Source organism: Bos mutus, chromosome 3 (genome assembly GCF_027580195.1).
Source record: "Bos mutus isolate GX-2022 chromosome 3, NWIPB_WYAK_1.1, whole genome shotgun sequence".
Classification (NCBI taxonomy): Eukaryota; Metazoa; Chordata; class Mammalia; order Artiodactyla; family Bovidae; genus Bos; species Bos mutus.
Genome location: NC_091619.1, coordinates 11,416,893 through 11,443,357, shown reverse-complemented (window position 1 = coordinate 11,443,357; position 26,465 = coordinate 11,416,893). Strand labels below are relative to the sequence as shown.

Genomic DNA, 26,465 nt, shown 5'->3' with positions numbered 1-26,465 from the left:
AGGGAAGGACAGAAGCTACCAACCCTGAAGCCAAGAGAAGTAAAAATCAATATTTTAAAGAACAAGTCTAAAATGCAATCCTCTTAATGCAGCTTAAAATGACTGATTTACAAATTTTGGAAGGTCTAATGCTTTTTTGTTTTTTAATTTAATTTTATTTTTTAACTTTACAATATTGTATTGGTTTTGCCATATATCAACATGAATCCGCCACAGGTATACACGTGTTCCCCATCCTGAACCCTCCTCCCTCCTCCCTCCCCATACCATCCCTCTGGGTTGTCCCAGTGCACCAGCCTCAAGCATCCAGTATCGTGCATCGAACCTGGACTGGCGACTCGTTTCATACATGATATTTTACATGTTTCAATGCCATTCTCCCAAATCTTCCCACTTTCTCCCTCCCTCACAGTGTCCAAAAAACTGTTCTATACATCAGTGTCTCTTTTGCTGTCTTGTACACAGAGTTATTGTTACCATCTTTCTAAATTCCATATATATGCATTAGTATACTGTATTGGTGTTTTTCCTTCTGGCTTACTTCACTCTGTATAATAGGCTCCAGTTTCATCCACCTCATTAGAACTGATTCAAATGTATTCTTTTTAATGGCTGAGTAAATACTCCATTGTGTATATGTACCACAGCTTTCTTATCTATTCTTCTGCTGATGGACATCTAGGTTGCTTCCATGTCCTGGCTATTATAAACAGTGCTGCGATGAACATTGGGGTACACGTGTCTCTTTCAATTCTAGTTTCCTCGGTGTGTATGCCCAGCAGTGGGATTCCTGGGTCATATAGCAGTTCTATTTCCAGTTTTTTAAGGAGTCTCCACACTGTTCTCCATAGTGGCTGTACTAGTTTGCATTCCCACCAACAGTGTAAGAGGGTTCCCTTTTCTCCACACCCTCTCCAGCATTTATTGCTTGTAGATTTTTGGAGCACAGCCATTCTGACTGGCATGAATTGGTACCTCATAGTGGTTTTGATTTGCATTTCTCTGATAATGAGTGATGTTGAGAATCTTTACATGTGTTTGTTAGCCATCTGTATGTCTTCTTTGGAGAAATGTCTATTTAGTTCTTTGGCCCATTTTTTGATTGGGTCATTTATTTTTCTGGAATTGAGCTGTAGGAGTTGCTTGTATATTTTTGAGATTAGTTGTTTGTCAGTTGCTTCATTTGCTAATATTTTCTCCCATTCCGAAGGCTGTCTTTTCACCTTGCAAGATTAACTGCCCATTTCAGTGTCTGGCTAAAATGGGGCAATATTTGCTTGTGTGAATCTAAGTTCTCAAATTTTCCTCAACAACAGTATATAGCTCTCTGATGGTCAAGCAATGTAATCTCCCATGCTTTAAAGAAGAAAAAGCAACACAGCTCTCAGCAGACTTGGAAATTAGACTGAGTTCTGAACACAGTTTGATTCTTTCGAAATCTTAGTGAGTAGAAAATATACTTAAGGAGCCAGAGTAAAAGCATCTCCCCCCAGCCCTCCCCCACCCCCTAAAAAGAGCAATCTCAAACAAACAAAAAAAGAGAAGAGGAGGAGGAGGAGGAAAGAAAAACCAAGAAAGGATTGGAAAAAGTCTTCCTGATGAACAAATACAAGAACACAGAACACAAACATATTAATGGCAAACATGTCTAGTCTCAGAAAAACTCTATACTGCTCATTCTAAAATACTGCAGGCAATCCTTTACTACAAGCTTGCTCTGTAAAGGGCCAGAAGGTAAACATTTTCATCTTTATGAAAATGTTTTCATTCAGTCCCGTCACAGCCACTCAACTGACTGTTGCAGCGCAAGTGCAGCCACAGATTCTACACAGAGAATATAAAAACAAATGGGGGTGGTGGTGTCCCAGCAGAACTTTCTTTACGGATACAGAAATTCCCATTTAATTTTCATGTGTCATGAAATATTATGCTTTTAGTGTTTTTCTATTTAAAAATAAAAAATTTCATCTTAGCTCATGGGCCATACAAAAACTGAAAGCATGCTGGATTTGGCCAGAGGACAACCTGTGCTGTGCTGTGCTTAGTCGCTCAGTCGTGTCCGACTCTTTGACCCCATGGACTGTAGCCCGCCAGGCTCCATGGGGATTCTCCAGATAAGAATACTGGAGTGGGTTGCCATGCCCTCCTCTAGGGGATCTTTCCAACCCAAGGATCGAACTCAGGTCTCCCGCATTATAGGTGAATTCTTTACTGTCTGAGCCACCAGGGAAGCCCAACCTTATGCCTATCCCTGTTTCCATCAATGTAGAAATAAAAACTGCCACAGTTCAGTAGTTCGTATTTGACTGTGAAGTGATTTTTCCTGAAGACAGATGCCACCCCGAGGAACAAAAGCAGAAAAACAATCCAATGTATGACCAGAGGCAAAAGCAAGAAAAGATTAGAACTGCAAGCCTCTTCCCTCCCCCTCTCCCGCAAATTCCTTTGCTACATCTTTAGAACATCCTGCACATACAGCCGAAATGGTAATTTCCTACACAATACAAAGCAAGAAGCTCTTTGCCTTTTCTTTTGCTGCCAAATATATAAACCAAAGGATTTCCTGCAAACTCCTGTAACCCTAAAAAATAAGAAACCAAGCAATATGGTTCCTGAAAAGCAATAACAAGGGTCCACTAAAGGTCAAAACATTTCCTCACATAGTTAACACATTTATTTTTTATTTCAAGTGCACTAGCCAGGTTTTAGTATTAAAAGAAATGCTTAGGATCAAAAACGGGGGTACACTATGGACTTTTATTTGAATGTTGTATGGGAGAAAGAAATACTAAAAGTCTCATGAAATTTTCAAAATAAAATGTTACTACTGTTCCTACAAAGGATATATTTTTTTTAATTCTTACAAAGGTTCTTTTTAACCCCACTGAATCACTTCTGTAAACCTAAAACGGTAGATTCACCCTCTATACGTCAAGTCACAAATTGTCCACCAGATTCTTCCTTCTTCCATCTCTTTCACCACGTCCCCAAACCCTACCACAAATCAGAGTGACTTGCCAATTTCTTCAAAAGAATAAATAAAACCATAGTTCAAACCTCCAATTATCAGATATTGCATCTTTGTAGTGAACTAAGGAGGTCTCTGGCTATTTCACTAGACTTGCTAATCTGATGTTTTTCTCAATGATGAACAAGTAGGCAAATATCTTGAATTAATCATACATTCCTCTGCAAAAGCAACTGACCTTTGTCAGCAACAGTAAAGCAAGCTAAATTTCAAGCTAAGTTTCAAGTGCGTAAAATCGGAAATTTCAATATTTTTTCTCTGAAATTTTAAGTCTGTCTGTACATAAGTAATTCCCTTTATTATTTGCCACTGTAAGCTGTTTGTTGTCATCATTCCTCTGAGAAGACAACAAGCCTATCTAAGCTATCTACACAACACCAAAAAGCAAATATCCAAGGAAAACCAGCAGCAACTTAGTAAGTTTCTCAGGACTACAAGATCTGTTCTCAGCAATTAAATGTATTCCTATTTGCCTGTTTTGTTATGTTAGCCAAAGAGAGGAGAAACTAGCTCCGCAGCCTAGACTGAATGTGAATCACAGTTATTTTTACAATGCAGGGTATGCAAAGGCACAGAGTGGAAGCACAGCAGAGATTTCCGCTCCTGCCACCCGCCCTGGATTCTGGAGTTGCAGCTTCTCTAACAGGCAAGCTTCTCCCCTTGTGGGGTTTTGATGTCATCTCTCTCCACTTCCTTTTCTACCCATGTAGTTTTTTAAAAGGAGATAAAGCAACTGTATAAGAATGCTTAAAGGCCTCAAAGACCTACAGCCTCCCTGGCTGCGTGTGGCACTGGCGGAAGACAAGGAAAGCGTGAGGTAACGAGGATCTACTGCATTTACCTTATGTGCAGGGCATGTGGACAACAATAGGAACTATGTAGGGTGCGCGTTTTGTCAAAAAAGAACATGGCAGCCTAATGGGAGGCCTTTGTTCTTCAAAAGGGTCTCCTTTCCCCCTTTTGTGCTTCATTTAATTCATGGCATCTGAGCTGCTCTTGAACTTGACAGACTGAGAGAAAGAAAGCGAAAAGAGAGGGGGAGTCAGACACACAAAGAGAGGGGGGAAAGGGAGGACTTCAAAGAGAATTCATTTGAAAAAATTAGTTCTACTGCCAGTTTTCATGAAGTTTTGGAACTTTAAAGGTGTTAGAGAGTATCACCAGTATTAAAATAAACAATTTTCCCAGAGATTGTCATGAGTAATAAAGTAGATACAGAACAAAATGAATTATGTCTAAAGAACTTCTGCTACACTGTATTCCTTGAAATAATAGTTTGAAAAACATCTGATTTTCAACAGTTACATGAAAGACAGCATTCCTCAAACAGGACTAGTAATTAAAGATTTTGAAGTTTAGGTGAATTACACTTGAGTAATCAACACTACGAAAGAACACAAAGCCACCAGCGCCGCCTGCAGGATAAATACAGATGAGACTTGTATAATATATTTTAAAGCCTAAGATTTCTTAAAACAAACCATTCCATAACTAATCTTTTGACATTTTCACTTTCAAGTAAATAATTTAAAAATTTTTAAAAAGCAGTGAATAACTTCAGATGAAGAGCAAGACCCTAGGAACCTTTAGCCAATTTTAGGTATTCGTGAATATAAATACAAAACTACTAAAAAGTTTCATATTAAAACAAAAGGCTACTTCAAAACAATAAAAGATCTGGCTATAAAGTATGATGACTGTTCCTTCACTTTAAAATATTTGCTATTTTTCTTCCCGACTGTAAAACATATATTCATTATAAAACTATCAAACATGTCTGAAATTCAGAAAGCTATCCAATCAGGGCTTCCCTGGTGGCTCAGCTGGTAAAGAGTCCACCTGCAATGCAGGAAATCCCAGTTCGATTCCTGGGTTGGGAAGATCCCCCGGAGAACGGATAGGCTACCCACTCCAGTATTCTTGGGCTTCGCTGCTGGCTCAAGTCAGTAAAGAATTCACCTGCAATGCAGGAGACCTGGGTTCAATTCCTGGGTTGGAAAGATCCCCTGGAGAAGAGAACGGCTACTCACTTCAGTATTCAAGCCTGGAGAATTCCATGGACAGAGGAGCCTGGCGGGCTAAAGTCCATGGGGTCACAAAGAGTTGGATATGACTGAGCGACTTTCACTTACCTAGTCCCAACTGTTAGATTTAGTACTTTTTCCTCCAGCTCCTACACGTATAATTTTCTATAGTACGCCATATGTGCTTATTTGGGTTTTGCTTTGTTTTTACAGTTCCCTCTCCAATTGAATATATTTTACATCTCCTTTCAGTCCACATATAAATTCTTTTTGGTGGTGTACAATAACCCACCATAGAGATGTACTGAAGATTAGTGACCGAGATGCTGTTGATAGGTATATGGATTGTTCCCTTTTTTCCACTTTACAGACAATGCTTTAAGAAACAGCTTATATGTATACAGACTATGAAATAGGGAATTTATATGTGCCTTTGCTTACTGGTATAAATGTTTCTGTAAATTAATGACGAGGTAGAATTTCAAATATTTAAAATTTTAATATTACCAAATTGCTCTCCAAAAGTTGTGCCAAAGTTTCCCCAAATTATTTGAGAGTGCCTATTTCCCCTGATCCTAGACAACAACCATCTTTTTACTATTTTGACATTCTGAGAAACACTGCATTTCTTTTAAATCATTTTAGAACTTTCACACATAAACATGCTCCTTCAAGTTGAGAATTCAGTAATTTATTCCCAATATTTACTGATGAAAATATCTGCATAAGAAGCATTACTCTTTTTAACTATCTTCAGAGCCAATTATTACTTTATAAGTCATATCTCAATTTCACCTTTCAACAGAATTACTCCCCAACCTCGTTACTCATCACAGTACCTTCAGAAAGCACTGGATATTTCCTAACTCATCCTCAGAAGAAAATGTGGTACCAATACGAAGATTTCAAGAATTTGCTGCAGGCTCAAAGGCAACTGTAAAAAAGGGCAGGATCACAGAAACCAGTAAGGCAGGATCACATAAACGAATAATCTTGCCAACGGAACTACTTTGAAGATAGAGCTTTCAACTGGATTCATGTACCTGAGCATATATATATGTTGCTTACTGTATATCTGTTTAAAAGTAAGAACCACTCTAGTCACACCTTGCATAGACAAGACATTATACAGGTCTGTGGATGTTACAGTTTAACTGCAGACTGACCACTAAACTAGGTGAAATCTGAGCTTCAATCCCTGAGGCGGGGTTCTCATCCCCAGCACTACTGGCTTCTTGGACCAAAGTCCATGGGGGAGGAGGGCTGCGTGGGTACTGCAGAGAGTTAAGCAGCAAAACCTGGCCTCTGGTAACTAGCGCTACTAGCAATATCCTACAAGTTGCTAGTGGCACCTACAACCAAACATGTCTCCAGACATTGCCAAATGTTCCCTGGGGAGCAAAATCATCCCAAGTTAGGAACCACCACCCTAGGCTAACTAAAAGACCTATCCCATATACACCACTTCTGCATGCATTGTCCCACCAGTTTGATCTTAAAAGTCTAAAGATATTTAAAATAACTAAGAATTAATGTTTTAAATATTTAAAATACTTATCAAATTCAATTACTCTTCACCACACTCTGCTACTAGCAGTGAATATGGCAGCACCAGTAGACAGAGATTTAAAAAAAAAAAATCTAATTACTAATATATTACTAGATAACAATTATGTTTCATGGTGATTTAATGAAAAAAAAAAACCATTAAATTTGCAAGGTAATGGCTTGAGTTATTTTAGTCATGTGAACTATCCTGTTGATTCTTATCTCCAAGATATAGCTTTAAAAAAATAATAATTATTTATTCGGCTGCACTGGGTCTTAGCTGTGGCATGAGGGAGTCTAGTTCCCCGACCAAGGACTGAACCCAGGCCCCCTGCTTTGGGAGTAGAGAGTCACAGCCACTGAACCACCAGGGAAGTCTCCTCCAAAACATCTCTTAAATCCATCATTTTTTGCATCTTCCACAATCTTCAACTAGGCCGACATCATCTCTCACCTAGACAAAGAACCTTTAACTGTTCCCTCAGCTTCTACTCTAGACTCCTCCAATTCAATCTCCATCCATTCATCCTTCAGCTAATAATTACTAAATGTCTGCTATCTGCCAGGCAGACTAAGTAATGAGTATTGAGTACCATGCACAAAATTCTCCTACAAAATCCTTTATCTAAGAAACTTAAATTCTAGAATAAAACCCATCTGAAGGCAGTTAAGTGCTCTGGAGAAAAAGAAAGGAGGAAAGGACAGACAGGGTGCGGTCTAGTGTTAAACATATGTGGCCAGGGATGGACTCACCAACCGTACAAAGACCTAAAGGTTAGGAAGTGAACCACAGGCTACATCTGGAAAAGCACCCAGGCAAAGAGAACAAAGATAAAGGCTCTGAGGTGGGAGCTTGCCTCTGCCTTTTACTCTGTATGAAATAGGAACACACTAGAGGAGCTGGAGCAGAGGAGAGCCATGCTGTAACATTTTAGAGGAAAACACTAGCAACTATGTCAAGAATAGGCTGTAGGACTGCAAGAGTGGAAGCAGAGACCAGCTAATTCATATGAGTTTTAGGCCAGGGCAGGGTAGGTAGAGAAAAGAAGAGGCTAGATTTAGGATATATTACTAATTACAGTGATTTGTAAAACCAAAAACTGAACTGTATCATTCTTCAAAAGCCTTTCAATGACTACCTTCTTCCCATTGTATTGGATATAAAACGACAAATCCTAAATATGGCCCCAAAGGCTCTACATGATCTCTCTGGCCTCACCTTACTCCTCAGTAACCAAAATGCCTGGCCACACTGACCTTTCAGCTCCTCTGTGACCCCAAATTCCTCTCCACTCGGTGGGGGTGGAAGATTGGGCAGGCTGTTCTCTCTGCTTGGAAGGAATGCCCTTCTCACCTTTTGCTTTGCCTCTTCACTCTCACCCTCACATTTCAGTTCTTAGCTTAAAATTTACTTCCTTAAAGAGACCTTCCCTGACAGGCCACTCTGAATTAGCTTCATGGCCTTCCCTCATTATATTCTCTCAAAGTACCCCAAAAAAGTACTTGTCCTCGATAGGACTCACCTCAACCAGTGGTCATAATATTGGCTTAACTGTACCTAACACTTAATGTTTGTCTCTTGAGACTGCAGGCTATGAAGAGCAGGAACACTTCTGCTCCGCTCACCATCATGTCCTCAGGGTACGGCACAGTACCTGGCACCTGACAAGTACAAAGGATACTTTTTGAACAAACGATAGAGCCTTCACCCCAGCTCTGCCAGATATGATCTAGTCACTTACGTTCTCGGGACCGCAATGTCCTTTCCCCTTTCTTAATGTTATGACTCTTAAGAGGATCAGAGAAACTAGAGTAACTGAGACAAAGAAACAGGAAATCACAAGTAGTCTTAAGAATACTTTTTCTGAAGCAGTCAGGGAATGCTGGGAGTGGGAGAGGGAAAGGAGGGAGGGCCTTGATTACTGGGTTTGACTTTCAGACTCTCCTCAGCAGCCAAGTGGTGAAGGCTTCTTGAGGAGTACAATGGTACAATCAGAACAATATATTGGAAGGTTAATCTATCTGTGGTATGTAACTACCTGAAGAAGAGTCTAAATGCAAAAATGTAATTAGAATCCATCAGGTGAACAAGGCCTCAACTAGTTTTAAAAGGTAGTTGAATATGAAAACACAAATATATGTATTACTAAAGATTCTTAGCATTATTATTTAATAACTAAGCTCATGCTTGGTTTTAGTTATGTTTAGATAGAAAGGAAAAAGAAGTGAGCGAACAATGGAAAATACCTTCATTTCCCCATTCATTCATTAGTCACAATTAATCTTTCAAAACCATGGCCCAGATTATATTACTCAAAAAACTTTAGTGGCTCCTCACTGTCTAGTGAATTAAGTCCAAACACCTTAGCCTGATATTTAAGACCCTACACAAACTGGCAAGCTTATTTACTTTTACTTCTCTGTATTCTAGCCAAATTGAACTACTTTTGCTCCAAACATGAGTTTTTTTCTGTCTCCACCAGATTTTGGTTCACACAGTTCTGTCTTTCTGAAATGCAATCCCACCCTCTGCTCCTAATCCACCTGTTACAATCCTGCCTTCCTTGTTCAGGACCCGGCTCACGTTAGCGCCACTCTCGGTCTCCAGCATACCTCAAGTACAAAACTATTTCCTCCACTTCTACAGCCACCCGTACTTCCAGGGCTTTGTAACTTACCCTATACTATCTCGATGACTTTCTCCTTGTGTGTTTCATCTGCCCAGTTAAATTATAAACAACTTCTACCCCCTCCTTTCGTGAAGTTAAGATGGATACATTTGCACATAAAAACAACTGTATTTATAATTCGTAAAAACTGTTCTAAGAGCCTTTTGAGGGCAGGAACTGTTTCTGATTCATGTTTTGTTTCCTGTAATTCTTTGAGCAAAGGTTGTACTTAAAAAAACTTTGCTGAATAAAATATTCTTATAAATTTTAGGTTGAATATAAAATTTGTCCTTATACTCAGGTCTTATTCACTGAGGCCACACTGAAAGAAAGAAGCATGCATAAGCCCCTGTACTGCAGTTAGCCGGGCTTCCAGGTGGTGCCGTGGTGGAGAATGTGCCTGCCAATGCAGGAGACTGGGGTTCGATCCCTGGGTCAGAATGATTGGCTAAAGATAACCCATTAGGTGAAACTACTCCCATCACCATAAAACCCAAGACTGTGAGCCACATGGCAGAGAAGTTCTCCTAGGTTCCCTTACCCTACTGCTCTCTACCCGGGTGCCCTTTCCCAGTAAGATCTCTTGCTTTGTCAGCATATGCATCTCCTTGGACAATTCATTTCCAAGTTTTAGACAAGAGCCCAGTTTCGGACCCTGGAAGGGGTCCCCCTTCCTGCAACACACATCCAGACAGTGAAAAGGGACTGCCACATTCAAATAGGATTTTATTGCTGTATAGGGATCTCTCTGCCTAAGAACTCAAATTTATGACTGCCTTAAAATAAAGATTCCTGTAGCTATAACCAGCATACCCAAACCCTATTTATCAATAGATATGCACTGAGGGTCTTCAGGAAGGAGTCACTGTACTGTTCTATCCCAAAGAGTTCTTCAAATACAACAAAAAGATAGATAAAAATCATCTTTCTTTTTATCCACAGGCAGCTCAACCAAGAGGGCTTCCCTCGTGGCTCAGTGGTAAAGAATCCATATGCCAATGCAGGAGACGCAAGAGACATAGGTTTGATCCCTGAGTCAGGAAGATCCCCTGGAGAAGTAAATAACAACCTACTTCTTGCCTGGGAAATTCCATGAAGAGAGGAGCCTGGCGAGCTGCAGTCCATAGGGTCACAGAGTCAGACATGACTGAGTGACTGAACAACAGGTCAACCAGAGAGGATCATTTCTTTTCTGTCCACGTAAGTCAGATGATATGGTATTAAAAGTGCTGAGCTAGAAGTACACTACTGAAATTTTAATCTCAGCTCTCACTTATCAGTAAGTCACTTAATTCTGCTGTTTTCAACTCAGTTAGGAACTCAATGCAGAGTACATCCTGAGAAATGCCAGGCTGGATGAATTACAAAATGGAATCAAGACTGCCAGAGAAATAACAACAACTTCAGATATGCAGATGTTACCATTTTAATGATAGAAAGTCAAGAGGAACTAAAGAGCCTCTTGATGAGGGTGAAAGAGGAGAGTGAAAAAGCTGGCTGAAAACTCAACATTGAAAAATCTAGGAACATGGAATCCAGTCAGATCACAGTATGGCAAACAGGAGAGGAAAAAGTGAGAGCAGTGACAGATTTTATTTTCTTAGGCTCCAAAATCACTGTGGACAGTGACTGAAGCCATGAAATTAGAAGACACTTGCTCCCTGGAAGGAAAGCTAAGACAAACCTAGCTATGTGTGGTAGCTGCTCAGTTGTGTTCAACTCTTAGGGACCCATGGTCTGTAGCCCACAGGCTCCTCTGTCCATGGAATTCTTCAGGCAAGAATACTGGAGTGGGTTGCCATCTTCTTCTCCAGGGGATCTTCCCATCCCAGGGATGGAACATAGGTCTCTAGCACTGTAGGCAGACATTTTACCATTTGAGCCACCAAAGCAGAGACATCACTTTGCCAAAAGGTCCATATAGTCAAAGCTGCGGTTTTTCCAGTAGTTATGTACAGATGTGAGAGTTGGACCAAAAAGAAGGCTGAGCACCAAAGAATTGATGCATTCTAACTGTGGTGCTGGAGAAGACTCTTGAGAGTCCCTTGGACTGCAAGGAGATCCAACCAGTCCATCCTAAAGGAAATCAGTCCTGAATATTCATTGGAAGGACTGATGCTGAAGTTGAAGCTCCAATACTTTGGCCACCTGTTGTGAAGAACAGACTCACTGGCAAAGACCTTGATGCTAGGAAAGACTGAGGCAAAAGGAGATGGGGCAACAGAGGATGAGATGGTTAGATAGCATCACTGACTCAATGGACATGAATCTGAGCAAACTCTGGGAGACTGTGAAGGACGTGGGGGCCTGGCATACTGCAGTCTATGGGGTCGCAAAGAGTTGGACATGACTTAGTGACTGAACAACAACAACAAAGGAACTCAAGGTCATTTGGGTGAATATCCTGACCAATTCTTCATCTAAAAATTCATATTCTGTCTGCCATCTATTCTCCTGACTCAAAAAAAGTTTTGTTTTGTTTTTAAATTTCCCTTTCAAGACTACATCTATTCTGAGGGACAGGAAACCTAATACAAATTGATATAAATTAAAAGAAAAGTGGTGGTGGGGGGTGTATTTAATGGGCTCAAATAACTGGAACAGCCAAAGTAGAACACATTACAGACGCTTAACCAAAATCTTCAAGACCTGACTCTTCTCTCTTCTCTGTCTCTCTGACATCCCTCTGAGGCTTCACTTGATGGGCCAAGAAGTACAGCCACTCCTGCATTTCATTAGCCTGGGTTTAAGTGGCAGGAGGACTCCTCCTAGCTCTAAGGCAAAAGCTGCGATTGGCTTCACCCAAGAAACTGCCCACCTTGAACAAACCACTCGACTGGGGAATGTCAGAGCAATCACTCATTACGCATGGTCTCAGAGTGGCGAAGGAGTGAGCCCCCAACAAAAACACAGATGTTCTTTACTCCTTCTCATCCAAAGTAAATTCTTCCACTGACGCTCACTCCCATTTCCCTCTCCCATCAGCTATAACCTCCACCCCCATTATCTTCTTCAAAAACCAAATTATGTCCTGAAAACCTTTACCTTGATGTTTGGCACATTTTCCAAACTCTTAATACAAATGAGGTTTCATTTTCTCTTCTTCATTTTCGAAACCCAATCAGTCACCAATTCTCAAAGATTTCACCTCCTTAACATTTTCCTAATCCTCTTCCCTCCCCAGCTGTGTTTAATTCCCTTAGGCTCGGCCTTCTCATCACTCCTGCTGGATTACTGTGACTGTATCGAACTGGCCTCCCTGCATCCAGTCTCATACCACTCCAATCCATATTCCATACTGTCACCTATGATCTTGCTAAAGTTCAAGTCTAATCTTATTTTTCTTTCATCATACTTTTTAATATCTCCTTGTTTCCTACAGCATAAAAGCCATCTTAATTCTGACCATCTTCACCACATAATTACGCTCTTACAATTTCCAAAATGTAGTAAGCTGTTTTTCATTTGTCCTTTGTTCACATTGGGATTCCCTGGTGGCTCAGCTGGTAAAGAATCCACCTGCAATGCAGGAGACCTGGGTTCAATCCCTGGGTTGGGAAGATCCCCTGGAGAAGGGAAAGGCTACCCACTCTAGTACCCTGGTCTAGAGACTTCCATGGACTAGTGCATGGGGTCGCAAGGAGTTGGACACGACTGAGAGACTTTCACTTGTTCACACCGCTCTCAGCTAGAATTTTCCTGTGCTACGCCATGGATTCAAGGGGTTTCCCTCCTCTAAAACACCTGGGTGAACAAGATTCAGCTGAGGTGTTTGTTCTAGCATGAAACCTTTCTTTTAGGTACCCATTAGGACTTTGAGCTGGAGAAGGCAATGGCACCCCACTCCAGTACTCTTGCCTGGAGAATCCCATGGATGGAGGAGCCTGGTGGGCTGCAGTCCATGGGGTCGCTAAGAGTCGGACACGACTGAGCGACTTCCCTTTCACTTTTCACTTTCCTGCATTGGAGAAGGAAATGGCAACCCACTCCAGTGTTCTTGCCTGGAGAATACCAGGGACTGGGGAGCCTGGTGGGCTGCCGTTTATGGGGTCGCACAGAGTTGGACACGACTGAAGTGACTTAGCAGTAGGACTTTGAGCCCTCAGCATACCAAATACAGGTCTCTCTCACAATACCTACAACATTTCATTGCACTTACCTATTCACAGACTTGTCTCATTCCTATAGATTTTAAAAGCAAACATGGTTTAGGAGCCTTTGAAAGGCTTTGTAAAAACAAAGATGCCTGAACCTACTAAACCTATTAATAAATTAGGGCCCAGCCATGCATACTGTGAAAAAGCTTCAAGGTGAATAATGTTACCTGCCCCTACCTCTAGAGTTAAAAAAACCATTGACTGCTGAAAATCTGCTTAAGGAAAACAATTCTTATTAAATATATCCAGTTCTTCAAATTGTTGGCAGTAGGGAAGCAGTAAATGCTATGGAATGTAAGTTCAGTCTTACACTTTGCTGTGAATTAGTCACCAAAAATCACCCAATGGAAGAAAATGCATCATAATATCATTTTGGAGCATTCCAATTAAATAATGCTTTACACACTGGGTGGGTGTGGGGTGGGGGGGAATGGGGAAAGAAACAGATGAAGATATTACCCAAACCAACATCTTCTCTGATAATCAAGAATGAAACGTATCCCATACATTCAATTGCTGAATCGAAGGATAAATGCTTCTGATTTTAGGTTCAAGGTTCTCTACGGTTGTGAGACTCTAAATAGTACTTGCTGCTTTTTAACAATGAATAAAACTAATACTGCCTTCTTCATAGCTTCCTATGCAGCAAGAAACAATATACACGTGGAACATAGCTCTGGTATGAATTAAAGTTAGGCAATAGAAAAAATTACCCCTGCATCAAATCCCACTTAGAAAATGGTTTCTACCTCCTTGCAGGGCCACACGCTAGTTCATTTGTACTAGTGAGGTGAAAAAGAGGCACAGTGGTTGCTCTCACTTAAAGAACATTAGTAATATTGCTCAAATTCACATTAAATAAAATTGAGGCTGCCAAATGTTTATTTGTATGTCATCATAACCTTTAAGTCAGACCAATACTCTTTTAAGATTTTACAAGAGACGTCTTCTAGATTTGTGCAGCATTATCAAAAAGGTTTCCTGTTCAAAACCTGAACAATGTGTGAATCGACAGATCAGATCAGTCGCTCAGTCGTGTCTGACTCTTTGCGACCCCATGAATCGCAGCACGCCAGGCCTCCCTGTCCATCACCAACTCCCGGAGTTCACTGAGACTCACGTCTTGTTAAAAAAACTGGAAATCCCACTGAAGCAATTTAACTCATCATATTATATAGGAATCTGAAATATTTTGCCACAGGACTCAACCAAGCAAGAATAGAGTCCATTCATTCTCATCAAAACTCAAACTAATAAAACTTACTATATGCCAACTATAGTATAAGTGTCACTGAAGTTGTCTTTTTTTTTTCCACTTGTATTATAAAAGGAGCAAGCAGAAAAAATTAAATAATACAGAAAAGACAAAAACTTTCCCTCAGTGAAGATTTTCTATTCTTTTTCGTACTGAGACAGACAAACCTAGCACAAACTTTAAAAGGAATAAAAAAAATCTAAGAGAAAGAACTCTATTTATTTAAAATTTAAAAATCCTTAACCAAATCTAGTTCCAAGTTTCACTCTTAAGAAGAAAACTCTAGAAAAATAAAAGATGAAACACAGTGATGGAAAAAATGACATCTTGTTGTACAACAGAGTTAGCAGATTATCATAGAATTCGCAGAGGATAAAAGTTTTGTTTCTGACCTTTAAGTACAACCTCTTGGGCTGAAAAGAGACAGAAAAACAATAACTCAAACTGCTTAAAAGACTGTGGGCTTTTCTTTGAAGTGAAGCTCTTTTGGCCTCATTAACTGAACTTGTCCCTTGATAACATAGTCTGTTCAAGTTTCAGAAGTATTTCATTAATAAATTCATCATAATATGCACTTTGGGCCATCCTATTTTAAAATATGCATTGTAAAGAACACTGTACTGTAATAAAACAAGGCCATTTTTACAAACCCAAAGGCTCAAAAAGATTATATAAATATGAATTAAATGTATACATAAACCAGCCAATACCCAAAGATCCCAGCAAAATGCCAGCCAGCACAGTTTGGGCTGTGAAATATTAGAAATAACATTCTTGACAGATACATAATGTATCACATGAAAAGCTACAAACTAATCATCCATGTTAACTCTGCTATAAGCAAAAAAAAAAAAACTATCAAATATGGTTATATTTTAGAAGAATTTTTTAAAGCTTTTCTAATAGGCAGAAACATTTTAATTAATTTTGCCACTTGTGGCTCACTTATGAACGTCTTTTGGTTTGGAATTTGTGAAAAAGTAAAAACCCACATTTATTAAAAGCTGTAACTTGGTTACACAATTATACAGAATATAGATAATAATCTGGTTTGTCCTCTCAAATTATCAACTATGGATTTCATTATGGTGCTGATTTCCCTTCACAGCAAAAATTAATTAACACTGAAAACAGACTTTGGAAACTTATGGCCCCCTAAACACTTCATATTAGTGATTTTTGCATGAGCTTCTACACAGAAAACTATGCAGGAATAAGTTAAAACAGCACTTTAGAAAAGCACACTTGAATTCCCCAAACAAACCTCTCAAGGGGAATTAGTGAGGACTGTTGATTTGCTTCCCTGGTGGCTCAGTGGTAAAGAATCCACCTCCTATGTAGGAGACTCCAGTTCAATCCCTGGGTGGGGAAGATTCTCTGGAAAGGGTACTGGCAAGTCACTCCCATATTCTTGCCCAGGAAATCCCATGGATATAAGAGCCTGGTAGGCTACAGTCCATGGAGCCGCAAAGAGTCAGACATGACTTAGCAACTGAACACGTATGCATAAAGATACAGGACATGAATCCTAGACTGTTGGTTCTAAATATACTCTCTACAGAGATCTCTTCAGATCACCCTAATAGTAAACAGGATGGCGTTCATTTGGAGAAGCATCATATCCTATGAGATGAAAGATAAGGAAGCATTCAAAAACACAGAGAAAACTGCCAACCCTAAGATAAGAAATACATTTGATTCAAATAATTAATACATAAAAAAAAAAAGAAGAAACAGAAAAAAAAGGATAGAATGGGAAAGACTAGACATCTGCTCAAGAAAATTAGAGATATCAAGGGAACATTTCATGCAAAGATGGGCTCAATAAAGGACAGAAATGGTCTTAATGACCTGGACAACCACGATGGTGTGATCACTCACCTAGAGCCAGACATCCTGGAATGCGAAGTCAAGTGGGCCTTAGGAAGCATCACTATGAACAAAGCTTGTAGAGGTGATAGAATTCCAGTTGAGCTATTTCAAATCCTAAAAGATGATGCTGTGCAAATGCTGTACTCAATATGGCAGGAAATTTGGAAAACTCAGCAGTGGCCACAGAACTGGAAAAGGTCAGTTTTCATTCCAATCCCAAAGAAGGGCAATGCCAAAGAATGTTCAAAGTACCACACAATTGCACTCATTTCACACATGCTAGCAAGGTAATATTCAAATCCTTCAAGCTAGGATTCAACAGTACGTGAACCAAGAACTTCCAGATGTACAAGCTGGATTTAGAAAATTTACAAAGGTTGGTGGCTCAGAGGTTACAGTGTCTGCCTGGAATGAGGGAGACCCGGGTTCGATCCCTGGGTTGGGAAGATCCCCTGGAGAAGGAAATGGCAACCCACTCCAGTACTCTTGCCTGGAGAATCTCACGTAGGGAGGAGCCTGGTAGGCTACAGTCCATGGGGTCGCAAAGAGTTGGACAAGACTGAGCGACTTCACTCACTTTCAAGATTACAAGAACTTCCAGATGTACAAGGATTTAGAAAAGGCAGAGGAACCAGAGATCAAATTGTGAACATCCGTTGGATCATCAAAAAAGCAAGAGAGTTCAGAAAAACATTTACTTCTGTTTTACTGACTCCATCAGACCACCTTACCTGCCTCCTGAGAAATCTGTATGCAGGTCAAGAAGTAACAGTTAGAACTGGGCATGGAATAATGGACTGGTTCCAAATTGGGAAAGGAGCACACCAAGGCTGTATGTTGTCACCCTGCTTATTTAACTTATATGCAGAGTACATCAGGCGAAATACTGGGCTAGATGAATCACAAGCTGGAATCGAGACTGCCGGGAGAAATATCAATAACCTCAGATATGCAGATGATACCACCCTAACAGAAGAAAGCAAAGAGGAACTAAAGAGGCTCTTGATGAAGGTGAAACATTCAAAGAACAAAGATCATGGCAACCTGTCCCAACACTTCATGGCAAACAGGGAGAAACAATGGAAACAGTGACACACTTTATTTTCTTAGGCTCCAAAATCACTGCAGATGGTGACTGTAGCTATGAAAATAAAAGACAGTTGCTTCTTGAAAGAAAAGCTATGACAAACCTAGCCAACAAAAGTCTGTGTAGTCAAAGCTCTGGTTTTCCCAGTAGTCACTTATAGATGTGAGAGCTGAACCATAAAGAAGGCTGAGCACCAAGAACTTATGCTTTCGAACCGTGGTGCCGGAGAAGACTCTCGCGAGTCCCTTGGATAGCAAGGAAATCAAACCAGTCGATTCTAAAGGAAACCCACCCTGAATATTCACTGGAAGGACTGATGTTGAAACTGAAGTTCCAATACTTTGTCAACCTGATGCGAAGAGCTGACTTACTGGAAAAGACTCTGATGCTGGGAAAAATTGAGGGTAAGAGGAGAAGGGGACGACAGAGGATGAGATGGCTGGATGGCATCTGTGACTCAATGGACAAGAGTTTGAGCAAGCTCCAGGAGGTGGTGAAGGACAAGGAAACCTGGCATGCTGCAGTGCATGGGGTCCCAAAGAGTCGGACATGACTAAGCGACTGAACAACAAATACCATATCTATTTTCTCATAATTCCTAATAAAATAGATAATTTAGTTTACATTATCCACTGTTAAGTCTACAACACCAATATACTGACTAAGGATAAAAATGATGTGGTGTTTTTATCCATCTTGCAAAACCTACTGTGTCAGGCAGGAAATATACCCTAAGGTTTGATCAATAAGCTCTGGATGTCAAACCAGGAGAATTTCCAAGAAGTACAAACTTTGAGTGGAAAAATACCATTTTCCTAATATCCAATATAGAGAAAACATGAAAGCAAATCAAAACAAGAATTCTCTACTAATATATTGTAAACTATGTCTCCAAACTCTGTTTCTCTCCATACTTAGCCAAATATTGATAAATACCTGCCCCAATTTACTTAGGTACAAATGAACTCAAGATTAGTTTTTTGTTTTTATCAAGATTAGTTTTAAAACTAAAAACCTCATAGTTTGCTCATGAGATTTTCTTATAATACCTCTAAAATATGCACAAACACAAACCTATTATTACCTGAAATGTTGTTAAATTTTCACTGATTTCTTGAAGAACACAATCCTGAAATTACTAAAATAACAGAATAATTTGCTTTTAGAATCTTAGCAAAATAAAGTTTGTGTATGTGTATTCATTTTCAACCTAGCCTAAAGTGAACATAATCAGGAAAATTTGAAGAAATAAAATAACTTACAATAAAGACACAGTGATATTATGACATATTTTAAAAACAATGCACTACTGTATATACCACAATACTGAGTTATGCAATACATAGATCTAGGCCCTTAAATTTCCCCTGTTGATGAGATTTGTTGTTGTTGTTTACTGGCAAAGTCATGTCAGACTATTTGCGACCCCATGGACTGTAGCCCTCCAGGCCCCTCTATCCATGGGATTTCCCAGGCAAAAAATACTGGAATGGTTTCCTTCTCCAGAGTATCTTCCCGACCCAGGTATCGAATCCATGTCTCTGGTGTCTCCTGCACTGGCAGGCGGGTTCTTTACCACTGGGTCACCTGGGAAGCACACAGATGAGATCTGTGAAGTCGCTCAGTCATGTCCGACTCTGTGCGACCCCATGGACTATAGCCTACCAGGCTCCTCCCTCCATGGGATTCTTCAGGCAAGAGTACTGGAGTGGGGTGCCATTTCCTTCTTCAGGGAATCTTCCCAACCCAGGGATTGAACCCGGGTCTCCCGCATTCCAGGCAGACGCTTTAACCTCTGAGCCACCAGGGAAGCCTACAGATGGGATTACTGGAAACCAATTTTTAGAGCCACTCTATTGATACAAAGAAGGCTTTCAGAGTCCACTAAGTAAATAGCTATGTCTAAATTCATAGAAAACCAACAGACTGTACCTTTGTTACTTGTATGCATCAATGTTAAGCCCCAAAGTAGCATCCTCTCAGGGCAATGCTAACAAAAACTAATTCTCTCAAATAAGATTGCATTACATTTTTCCCCCTTACGTTCCTGTGGTAACAGCCTCAAGTATAAAATACTGAGTAATATCCCATTGTGTGTATGTACCATAGCTTCCTTATCCATTCATCTGCCGATGGACAAAAAGAGGACACATACAAGAATCTGATCATACAAACAATGCTTCTTTTCACTGAAGCCTTCGCATTATTCTACACAAACAAGAATAATATGTCAATTACCAGGGTAAACATACCCTCCCAGTGCTTAATGAATATTTGGCAGCGAGGGGCAGAGACGATGACAAAGAGCAACCTTACAAATTATGCTTTCATTCTTTTTCACAGCTCATCACATTGCTCCACTGAATACACAGGCCCATCCTCACCCTGAGTCAATTATACCTCACCCTGGATTAATCAGCTTCCTCAACATTAACAAAATGATCCTTGTTTCAGGAAGCCTGGTGGTCTACAGCCCATGGGGTCGCAAAGAGTTGGACACAACTGAGAGACTAACACTTTTCTTTTCAGTCGCTCACACCAAAGGTCATATCTGGAATCCCATCATCACCCAGAACTACTCCTCCTCTAACACTTCAAACTTTCTCAACACAACCCCACTCTTTCGGGATTGCTCACTCCCTTACTCTCACTAAAGACCTATTTTCTCCAACTCATTCAGACCCCTTCAGTTCAATTCACTCGCTCAGTCCTGTCTGAGTCTTTGCAACCCCATGGACTGCAGCACACCAAGCCTCCCTGTCCATCACCAACTCCCAGAGCTAGCTCAAACTCATGTCCATCAAGTCGGTGATGCCTTCCACCATCTCGTCCTCTCTTATTCCCTTATTCTCCTGCCTTCAGTCTTTCCCAGCATCAGGGTCTTTTCCAGTGAGTCAGCTCTTTGCATCAGGTTGACAAAGTACTGGGAGTTTCAGCTTCAGTATTAGTCCTTCCAATGAATATTCGGGGTTGATTTCCTTCAGGATTGATTGATTTGATCTCCTTACTAACCTCAGGGGACTCTCAGGAGTCTTCTCCAACACCACAGTTCAAAAGCATCGATTCTTCCGCATTCAGCTTTCTTTATAGGCCAACTCTCACATCCATACGTGACTACTGGAAAAACCATAGCTTTGACTAGACGGACCTCTGTCAGAAAAATAATGTCTTTGCTTTTTAATATGCTGTCTAGGTTGGTCACAGCTTTTCTTCCAAGGAGCAGGCGTCTTTTAATTTCATGGCTGCATCCATCATCTGCAGTGATTTTGGAGCCCCCCCAAAATAAAAGTCTCTCACTGTTTCCATTATTTCCCCATCTATTTGCCATGAATTGATGGGACTGGATGCCATGATCTTAATTTTCTGAATGCTGAGTTTTAAGCCAACTTTTTCACTCTCCTTTTCACTTTCATCAAGAGGCTCTTTAGTTCTTCTTCACTTTCTGCCATAACGGTGGTGTCATCTGCATATCTGAGGTTATTAATATTTTTCCTGGCAATCTTGATTCCAGCTTTTGCTTCATCCAGCCTGGCATTTTGCATGATGTACTCTGTATGTAAGTTAAATAAGCAGGGTGACAATATACAGCCTTGACGCACTCCTTTCCCAATTTGGAACCAGTTTGTTGTTCCATGCCCCGTTCTAACTGTTGCTTCTTGACCTGCATCCAGATTTCTCAGAAGACAGGTAAGGTGGTCTGGTATTCCCATCTCGTGAAGAATTTTCCAGTCTGTTGTGATCCACACAGTCAAAGGCTTTGGTATAGTCAATAAAGCAGAAAGGGTTGTTTTTCTGAACTCTCTTGCTTTTTCGATGATCCAGCGGATGTTGACAACTTGATCTCTGGTTCCTCAGCCTTTTCTAAATCCAGATTGAACATCTGGAAGTTCTCAGTTTACGTACTGTTGAAGCCTGGCTTGGAGAATTTTGAGCATTACTTTGCTAACTTGTGAGATGAGTGCAATTGTGCGGTAGTTTGAACAGTCTTTGGCATTGCCCTTCTTTGGGATTGGAATGAAAACTGACCTTTTCTAGTCCTGTGGTCACTGCTGAGTTTTCCAAATTTGCTGGCATATTGAGTGTAGCACTTTTACAGCATCATCTTTTAGGATCTGAAATAGCTCAACTGGGCTTCTATCACCTCCACTAGCTTTGTTTATAATGATGCTTCCTAAGGCCCGTTTGACTTCACATTCCAGGATGTCTGGCTCTAGGTGACATTATCTGGGTCGTGAAGACTTTTTTGTACAGTTCTTCTGTGTATTCTTGCCACCTCTTCTTAATATCTTCTGCTTCCATTAGGTCCATACCATTTCTGTCCTTTACTGAGCCCATCTTTACATGAAATGTTCCCCTTGGTATCTCTAATTTTCTTGAAGAGATCCCTAGTCTTTCCCATTCTGTTGTTTTCCTCTATTTCTTTGCATTGATCGCTGAGGAAGGCTTTCTTATCTCAACTTGCTGTTCTTTGGAACTCTGTATTCAGATGGGTATATCTTTCCTTTTCTCCTTTGCCTTTAGCTTCTCTTCTTTTCTCAGCTATTTTAAGGCCTCCTCAGACAACTATTTTGCCTTTTTGCATTTCTTTTTCTTGGTGATGGTCTTGACCACTGCCTTCTGTGCAAAGTCACAAACTTCTATCCATAGTTCTTCAGGCACTCTGCCTGACCCCTTATGTGTCCATTTTCCCCTAGGCCATCAATTCACTCAATTCTCTCAATTCCACTGAGACCATGGGATCCATTACTGACTTTTTTGTCAATACTCTCCACTGCCTTGCTTCCTTGTTTCTCCACTGTACATCCCCACAAAGCCCCCAATCCTGGAGGATTACATGTGACTGCCTTCTCCGCTCATATACCTTGGGCTGCCAAGCACTATCGGAAAAATTAAAACAATAGGAAGCACAACCCTACAGGCCAGTCCTCCACAACCCAGTAAGTTTCCTTATAAGTATCTCTTTAGAACCCAGATTTCAATGGGTTGAGGAGGAAGTTAAAGGTGCCTAGCAAAGGAAGAGAGTTCAGCAGTTTACATCATGTTCAAAGAAGCCTGGGGCAAGGTGAAAGAAAAGGCTGATATGTGAAAAGGGTTTACCTCCAAAGCAACCCAGAGTTTAACTTCTTGTACTAATAAAAGCCCAAACTCTGAAGTTAGTCAGCCTGGGTTTATATTCAAGCTCTTCCACTTCCTAGTTATGATATTTTCCAGGTAGGTTATTTCATCTTCCTATGCCTCATCTGTAAAATGGGAATAATCACAGTACCTACATAATAGCATTGTGAGAATTAAAGGACTTAATACACAGAACACACAAAGCTCTTGGAGTGACTGGCACATATACAAGCATGTATCAGCTATTATTCTGGCTAAAAACTTAAAATGCTACTTAGATGCTCTTGTGTTCATGCTAAACTCCCCTTGCCCACCCCCATATCCTCAGCTTAACTCCTTATCTTTCAGCTCTGGTCTTCTTTTGGTAGTCTTCCCTGACTTTCTCTCCCTCTCCCCAGTGGCTCAGACAGTAAAGAATCTGTTGCAATGCAAGAGACCAGGGTTCAATCCCTGGCGGGAATATCCCCTGGAGAAGGGAATGGCAACCCATTCCAGTATTCTTGCCTGGAGAATTTCTTGGACAGAGGAGCCTGGTGGGCTACAGTTCATGGGGTCGCAAAGAGTTGGACACGACTGAGCGACGAACACACACGCACTCTCCCTAAACAATGCGTTTAAGTGAATCTCTTCTCTACTGCATACCAGGTGGTTTACATCCTTCACAGATTTATCACAGGATATTACAAGTTTCAAGTGATTCATCTATCCCCATACTACCCTCCCTCCATAACCTCCACTGAACTGTGAATTCTTGCAGGATGGTGGCTATCTTTTCTGACTGAAGTTCAGAGTAAAGAATAAGCGATATATGTAAATCAGTAAGACATGGTGCCTGATGTATATTAGACAATAAATATTAAATAACATTTAACATTAGCCTTCAATGACTGTTTCATACAAGTTCATCTACTAAAAGTCTATTATTTATAAATTTGCTTCAGTTAAATACTTAAGTTAAAAAACCTAACTATCCTACCCTGAGTTCTTAAAAAGCACTGCACACAAAGGAATTACCACACACCAACGAAATTATCACACACAATTTCTTGCAATGTTTTCTAAATTCAGTTATACAACTATGCCTTTCCCAAAAAACACCTGATAATGGGTTAAAAGAAGTAAAACTGTTTGTTATACACTCTGTAAAGCAAAATATGTGACTCAACTACAGGTCTTTCCATAAACCACAGGTCATTCTATTACCAGAAATTGATACTTCCTCCTTACTGGTGATTATTCTACCTGTATTCTTTGTTTAAGCTAACTTTTTGAAGCACATCTTTTGAACTATATGTATATAAAACATGTATAAAAGCCAAAAAAAGAACTTATAAACAATTTAATGTTCCAACTGCTAAGAAGTTAGAAGCTAATATGTATTAGATAGCTCAAAATTGAAATTCAACTGGAGATGAAAGATTTTCAGAAATTTTTAAACAAAAAGGAAAAAGGAAGAGATATGGCAAAGAGGAAAGTTGGCAGTGGGGGGGGCAAAGAGGAAATTTGGGTAAAGATTAAAATACATGCACTGTTTTTAACAGTCCCTTACCAATTCAAACTCGTCTTAAAATTGGGGAAAAATTAAAAGAAACCATACACAAAATGAAGACAACCCTCAGAATGGGAGAAAATATCTGCAAACTGACGAGGGATTAACCTCAAAAATAATACAAACAGCTCATACAGCTCAAATAAAAAGAAACAAACAACCCAATCAAAATATGGGTGGGAGATCTAAACAGACATTTCTCCAACAACATACAGATGGTAAAAAGCACATGAAAAGGTTCTCTACATCACTGATTATTAGAGAAATGCAAATCAAAAACTACAATGAGATATCACCTTACTATGGCCAGAATGGCCATCATCAAAAAAATCTACAAACAAATGCTAGAGAGGATGTGGAGAAAAGAGAACCCTCCTACACTGTTGGTGGGAATGTAAATTGGTACAGCACTATGGAGAAGAGTAAGGAGGTTCCTTAAAAAAGCTGAAAATAGAGCCGCCATATGATCCAGAAATGCCACTCCTGGGCATATATCTGGATAAACCATAATTCAACAAGATACACACAACCCAATGTTCACTGTAGCACTCTTTACAACAGCCAGGACATGGAAGCAACCTAAATGTCCATCAACAGAAGAATGGATAAGGATATGCTAAAAATACACAATGGAATGTTACTTGGCCCCCAAAAATAAAATAATGCCATTTGCAGCAACACAAATGAACCTAGAGATTGTCATACTGAGTGAAGTAAATCAGATAGAAGAAGACAAATACATGCTATGGCTTATATGTGGAATCTTAAAAAAAAAAAAAGTCTATAAATTATCTACAAAACAGAAATACAGTTACAGATGGTAAAAAAATAAACTCATGGTTACCGGCAGGTAAGGGGGGGAGATAAATTGGAAGACTGGGATGGACACATATATAAGAAACTAATAAGGACCTACTATATAGCACAGGGAACTCTACTCAATACTCTGTAATGACCTATACGAAAAAAGACATCAAAAAAGAAAGGACAGGTGTATAACAGATTCACTTTGTTGTATACCTGAAACTGACACAACACTGTAAATCAATTATACCTCAATAATTTATTTTTAAATTGGGAGAAATTTTTTTATGAACTGGGAGAAATAAAAATTGAATGTTTATAACCTGATTTACTTACAAAATTACATTTAGCATTAAACTGAGGTATCATTTGCTCACACGGTCATCATTTCCTTATATAGCTATAAACTAATTAAATCTACAACACCTCCTTTTTGTGAGCCTATGAGAAACAGAAAAAAATCTAACAGAAGAAATTATCAACAAAAAAGCAAAGGAAAAATTAAAGATATGGTCTTCCTGTCTTCCATATACTGCCAGGAGATACAGAAATCATTACATTTTAATTTTTAAAAAACAAAAGCAAACACAATTTACTTGGAAATCTAAAGTATGGAGTCTTTCTCAATTGTAAGACCTTGGGTCAAGTAACTTAACTCCGCTTTAAGTTATTGAAGGAGAGTCTTTAGGATTTTAAATCCCTTCCAGATCTTAACAATCATAGAAATTATCTTCTATGCTTATTTCACTGTTTATCAAACACATTTTACGTTTTCAGTAAACCAAGATACATGCACCCCAATGTTTCCCCACAACTTTTCTCATTAAAGAGGTAGCACAGGAAGTGGTTCTAAGTACCAGGTTACAAAAGTCAAACTAGGGTTTGTACCCAGGTTCTACCACTTAGTTAGGAGTTGGATGATTTCAAGCAAGTTATTTCAGCTCCCCACGCCTGTTTCCTTGTCTATAAAGCAGTAGTTAATACACACATCTACCCTCATAAAGTTGTTGTGAAGATTAAAAGAGAAAGTGCTTAGTACAGTCCTGGCACATAGTTAAGACATTCAATTAAAGCTAGCTACATTTTTATTTTATTTTGAAGACTTTTAGAAATGTTATCACTCCTTCCATCACATGGACAGATACACAACAGTTTGCGTGCTCACTCAAACAACCCATTTAGGTTGTTTTTAAATTTCACCTTTTTTAAAATAGGGGATATAAACATCTTGGGCATTAAGCTTTTTCCAAATTTAGGCAATCTCCTTTAGGAGATATTCAAGAATTTAAATCATTAGATCAAAAGCTATGGACGTCTTAGGGCTCTCCAGAAAGGTAGTATAGATTTATACTTCCAC

At 39.8% G+C, this 26,465-nt stretch overlaps 1 protein-coding gene and 1 non-coding gene across 2 annotated transcripts in view; both read right to left on the bottom strand.

Annotated features, from left to right (window-relative positions):
• Positions 1-26,465, bottom strand: part of POU2F1 (POU class 2 homeobox 1) — a 214,757-nt gene that overhangs the window by 159,440 nt on the left and 28,852 nt on the right. The window lies entirely within an intron of this gene.
• Positions 19,379-19,450, bottom strand: TRNAS-GGA (transfer RNA serine (anticodon GGA)). The gene has a single exon. It is a non-coding gene; the product is annotated as a tRNA-Ser (tRNA).